The 5,594-nt window shown below is 32.8% G+C and overlaps 1 protein-coding gene across 3 annotated transcripts in view; it reads left to right on the top strand.

Moving 5' to 3' along the window:
- LOC102672248 (alpha-catulin) overlaps positions 1 to 5,594 on the top strand; it is a 71,827-nt gene that overhangs the window by 6,152 nt on the left and 60,081 nt on the right. The gene's annotated exons all lie outside the window — the stretch shown is intronic.

The following is a 5,594-nucleotide window of genomic DNA, read 5'->3' as shown; positions in this document are numbered from 1 at the left end:
TTTTTTTTTTTTTACCAAAATTCCTCCAATTTTTCGTATAATTTCAGGAAACATTTCAATTTTATTTCGCTTTATTTCACAATAATTATTCCTCTGTATTATTAATCTTCTTTCCTTTTCTATTTAGATAATTATATAGGAAAGTAGAATCGAAGAATTGTAGAAAATGCTGGAAAGAGTTGAACACGTAGAAAGTTGTAGAATAAAAAAGATTTAAAAAGGTAGAGTCGAAGCTGGATGCAATTTAGGTTGGTAATCAACGAGGTGTCTCTCGAGTTCGAGTGTAATCCTTTGCCTATTGGGACAATCGATATCCTCGTTAGGATCCACTTGTCCGTTTGAACTTCCAAGTTCATCATTGATGTTTGTATTGAATAAAGAAGCTCGATTTATAAAACAATTACGAAATCGTACAAATTATCTTAGAATTTTTCTCTCCATTTTCTTTTTTCTTCTTCTCTATCACCATAATAAAGAGTATCGTGTTATTTTATCATAATATTTTCATTAAAATTTTCCACAGAACATTTTCCACGCTTCACACATTTTTCTTTTGGATATTTAGGAAAAGATGCAGAAATGAAGCTGAAATCCGTAAGAAACTTTCAACTCGAGACTTATGCGCTCAAGAAATTTTAATTAATTTAATTTTAATTCGTTAAAATTCATCTGTTTCTCATATTTTCATTCTTCTTTCTATTCTTCTCTAAGTTTTAATGATCGATATATTCGTATTCCATCGATCCATTATTAGTTACATTCTGGATTTAATATATCTTTATTCGATATATTTTTTTTCTTTTTTCTTTTTTTTTTTTTTTTTTTTTTTTTTTTTTTTTTGGAGCCTCGTGCAAACAGTCGCCGGCAAATAGAAAGAATTGAAGGAAAGAAATATACTGGTTGCACGAGACGAAGATATTTTTCGTTCGCATGCAGAGCAAATATGCCAGAAGCTATCGAACAAACTAATATTGACCGTCGGTTTATCCAGTGATAGTGAAACTTGGTTCAACGTTTTCGCTCGAGGTAAGAAGAACTCGTGTCCTACTGGACTTAGAATTTTTCCATATATCGTTTCATACGATTTCGATAAACGAGACAGTACAAAATTTCAGAGATAACGTACCGTCTCGAATTTATTTCCCCTTCTCATGTTATTACTTCAAAATCGTCCAATCTTAAAATTGTAAAACATTGGAAATATTTAAAAGTGATATTAATCAGAATTGTAACTGTAACGATCAATCAGAGTTCATTTCGCCAGTTATTAGAATTAAAGGATAATCAGCTTCGATAATTACGTTACGTTAGGTGCATTAATTTGACATTTATTCCGACGGAAATTCAGTGAAATTTTCCGAGACGGGCAATGAATCTAGTCGAGTTATCGAACTTTGAGTTGAAACTTTGCTTCCAATAAATCGTATCCTCGATTTAACTCTTACAATTGCTCGTATCACTTCTCCTGTATAAACTTAAAACAAAGTTAAGAAGTTGAATTAAATGTCGCGTAATTTTGAACGTCTTAACGCGCAATATCATCCTATTGTATCAGTTTATTGATCTCGATTCAACAAAGATAAATTCATATAATTCGTTTAAAGGATTACGAAAATTCTTCTTTCCTGTCGAATAATTTATCATCTTCTTTTCATTCCTCCTCTTCGTTCGTTGTTTTTCTTTTTTATTTCGCTGGTTTATTTTTTCAATTCAAATTAATTACTTAAATCGATACGATTAAAAATTCAAAATCCATTCATTATTACGTTCACGTTCCTCTAATAATATCCCTTTTACATTTCCGACGGATGTCATTTCGTACAAAGATCGCCATTATAAATCCCAATTTTCGAAACGACGACGAGATCTCTTTCTAGCCACCATCCGCGATAAAAGGCGTTAAACAGCGTGGCGATTAAATTAAAAGCGACGTAATACGGTTGGCCGAGCGCGGTAATCCATTAACAGCGAATCTTGTAAATTTCAATCTTCAACATCGCCGCAAAAACGTCCACTCCATTCCATTTTTTATCTCTCGTGTTATGTGTTAGATCCGGAGCGATAAATTGCTCGTATCGGTGACCATTGTGCAACGAGAAAAATTATCAGCTTGTTCTTCTATCTTGAGTGACGAGCGCGTACAAATTTTACGATGATTTTATATTTTACATCGTGATGAATTTTAATTTTCTTCGAAACATATTATATCGTAAAATTATATAAAATTAATTCCAAAAATATACGTTTTATTACATGTCGTTTTGGAGCTTGTTTTTTTTTTTTTTTTTTTTGGATTTGATATCGATTCGATCATTGATAATATTTATTCAACGTAACGATGTACAGTTCGAATCGAGGCTTAATTAAATTTCGATTAAAGCCTCGAAATCGAAACATTAATTTTACCCATAAAGAGGATTTTCAAGATTAATTATCAGTTTTAGTGTATTTAAACGTATAATTTAATTTAATAATCTAGTCGTCGCTAATCGTCACGCAGATTATACGAATGAAAATTTAATTATGAATCAAGGTTGATCATCAAATATATTTCAATTATCGCGCTTAATCTCTTGTGTTAATGAAACGCGATTGTACGCCATTTAAAGCTATATTTTGAATAATTTTAATTTTATCTTTCATCGATTCGTATCTATCCATCCGTCAACAAAAATTATAACGAAATATTTTCGAAATATCGACGAATTGCGTTGTATATTGCGTTGTGAATTGCGTTGGATATCGTCTTCGTTTATACGTATCGTATCCATTTATTCACGCGCATAATTCAATTTCTTACGGAGAAGGATAGAAAGAAAAAATACAGGCAAATGGCGCGGTTTATTTTTTTTTTTCTTTCGTCGAAAAAAAAAAAGAAGTTCACCGGTTCACCGATCGTGAGGGAAGATCGTTCAATGAAAATCCAAGCGTATTCGTGACGTTTCACATTGTCTGGAACTCGCTTTTGTTATTCGGTCGGAAGAAAAGTCGGCGCTGCGGAGGAGGCTGGATCGAAACTGCACAAATGCGAATCGTTTCGAGCAAAAGTGGTGAGAAAATACGGGCCGATTGTAACGAGGATATCGGAAATTTCACCGTGTTGTTTTTCTCTGTTTTTCTCGAATCGCAAAATTTTCATAAATTAATCTCGTTCACTCGCGTTTTCAATTGTTTCTCTTTTTCGAGAAATTTTGGAATTCTTTAACAAGGAAAAGGTAATCGTTCTGAAAAATTTATCCTCTTCTCGGAATAAAACTTCTTTGAAATTGTAATTAGAAGCAATGTAGGTTCGATCGAAAATTTATCATTTTTCTTTCAAAATTTTCAAAATTTCTTCTTCAAACTTCTTCTCAACGAAATTGAATAAAATTAAAATCGAATGGAGCGTGGCAAGGTCAACCAGATTTGGCAGATAAATTTACAGAAATCCAAGGATGAGAAGGGCATAGTTACATACATCTTGCTATCGTTTCCACGTGTATCTCTTTTATATCCTGGTTCCAACGAATTATTCTTCCAAGAACAACAGCAATATTCTCCTCACAAGATGCAAGAAGGATGAGTTGGCTCTCGTTTGCGATGAAAACGCGAAACGGCTACACGTGAGTTATGGGAGGCAAAGTGGAGCAGTCAATAAAGAAAGAAAGCTGGGAGGGGAGGGGAATAAGGGAAAAAAGTGATCGAGATGATTGCGAAGTTTTCTGGCAAAGTGGGGTATTACGGTTTCTTGTTTCTCGTTATTTTAATTTCCGGTCTCCAGTTATTCCATAACACTCGACGTCAACTTCGCATAAATCAGTGATAAAACGCGATAAAACGATTGAATTTACATTTGCACGTACAAAACTCGTATTCTCATTTGTTGTATCTCTATTATATTTGTAATTACGCGCCTATTATATATATATTCGTAGAAGTGATCGTAACAATTAAAAATAAAAGATAAAAATAAAAACAAAAAATAAGGAGAATTTTCTATTTTAATCGATTAAAAGAAAAGAATTTTATTCGAAAAATCGATCAAATTTCGAAAAAATCTTGATAAATATGAATAAATAATCAACCTCGATGGAGATAATCGGTTTGACTTCCAAGTGGCTTGCACAATTTGCAATTAATTTGGAAAATTAAAAGCTGAATATCCATCTATGAAATTTATTTAATTTTAACTTGGAGCTTGGTTTCTTTACCCTACATGCGTGATGCTTATAAAGTACAAATATTTTTGACAATACGCGTTAATTAAATCCTTAATGTTTAAAAAAATTTATGAATCTTACGATTAATAAATTCTGAAATTCGATGCTTCTTCCTTTAAATCAAAAAAAAGGATATCCTTTACATTCTAATTGAATACCATTAATTTTCAAAACATTGATCACCGGCTTGAAATCACGTGTTTGAAATTTTGTAGAACTTTTATATTTCCACGAATATGCAAATCTTCGAATGATCTATTTAAAATCGCGATAGAGATAAACAGAATTCCAAAAGTATATAATCCTTTCGATCCTTGTCCCCTCCCCGCAAACGAAACAACCCCCCAATTTCTCTTATGCAACGATATAACAAAAGCGCAGATGAATAATCAAATGGAACAAAAGTGAACGAGGAGAGAAAGGGGTATTGATAAAACGAGGGGAGAAATATGATTTATCTCGCGCAATAACGGCAGGTTTGCCGACAAGTACGGGAAGAAATATGGTACGGAAAAACGCGGGAATAAGAAGGAAAAATGTATATAAAGTTGAAGTTCGTCTCTTGAAGTGGGTCGTCTGTAAAAAGAAAATTCGTGATATTCTTCCTCCGTTGTGTTTCCGCTTGTGGAGGCGTCATCGTGTCAAGCTCTGAATATAGCTCTGAATACTCCGATACAAGGGATTGATCCGGATTTGAATTTGCGTTTTATCGTCCCGAAGGAGCGCGCAAATTTCACGAAAATTCTTCGGTCAGAACTTTCGACCATCTCTAAACTCATCCCCATTTCCCGAATTTCCTCTCCCGCTTGTTCCTCGAAAGAAAAAAAAAAAGTTTCTAACTTCTTTTTCCCCCGTTCTTTCTTCGCTACTATTTCTAGCGGAATATTTTAATAAGACTTTACGAGAATTAATGGAGAAACGTGGAATAAAAAAAAAAAAAATGACACTCACTCGTTTCGTGTATAAAATTCGAAAAAAAAAAAAAAAATACCCCCAACCGTTTCGTGTATAAAATTCGAAAAAAAAAAAAAAAAAAAAAAACAGGAATCGAAATAAAATTTTCGATCGATCGTGAAAGTTTGAATAATTTCTCGGTTATTGTCAGAAAAAAAAATTATTTTTTTAACTTTAAGAAATTGCGATGAGAAAATAAAAATTTGATCCAATGTAATAAATTCGAATATCTTTCATTTAAAGAAAAAGAAAAAGAAGAAAATCAATTTTCGATTTCGCCCCGTTTTAATAATTTCGATGAATGGATGTATTTTGTAACGAAATATTTCCAATTTTCCCCTCTCCTCCTCTCGGATTTTATTTCCACGCGGAGAATTTATTAGACATCGTATCACTTGTCGCGCAAAATATTTCACGTATCTCGACTATGCGCTTCAACGC

The sequence above is a fragment of the Apis dorsata genome, unplaced genomic scaffold (genome assembly GCF_000469605.1).
Source record: "Apis dorsata unplaced genomic scaffold, Apis dorsata 1.3 scaffold_130, whole genome shotgun sequence".
In the NCBI taxonomy this organism is placed as follows: domain Eukaryota; kingdom Metazoa; phylum Arthropoda; class Insecta; order Hymenoptera; family Apidae; genus Apis; species Apis dorsata.
Note: the sequence above shows the minus strand (reverse complement) of the source record. Positions and strands in the feature narration are given on the sequence as shown.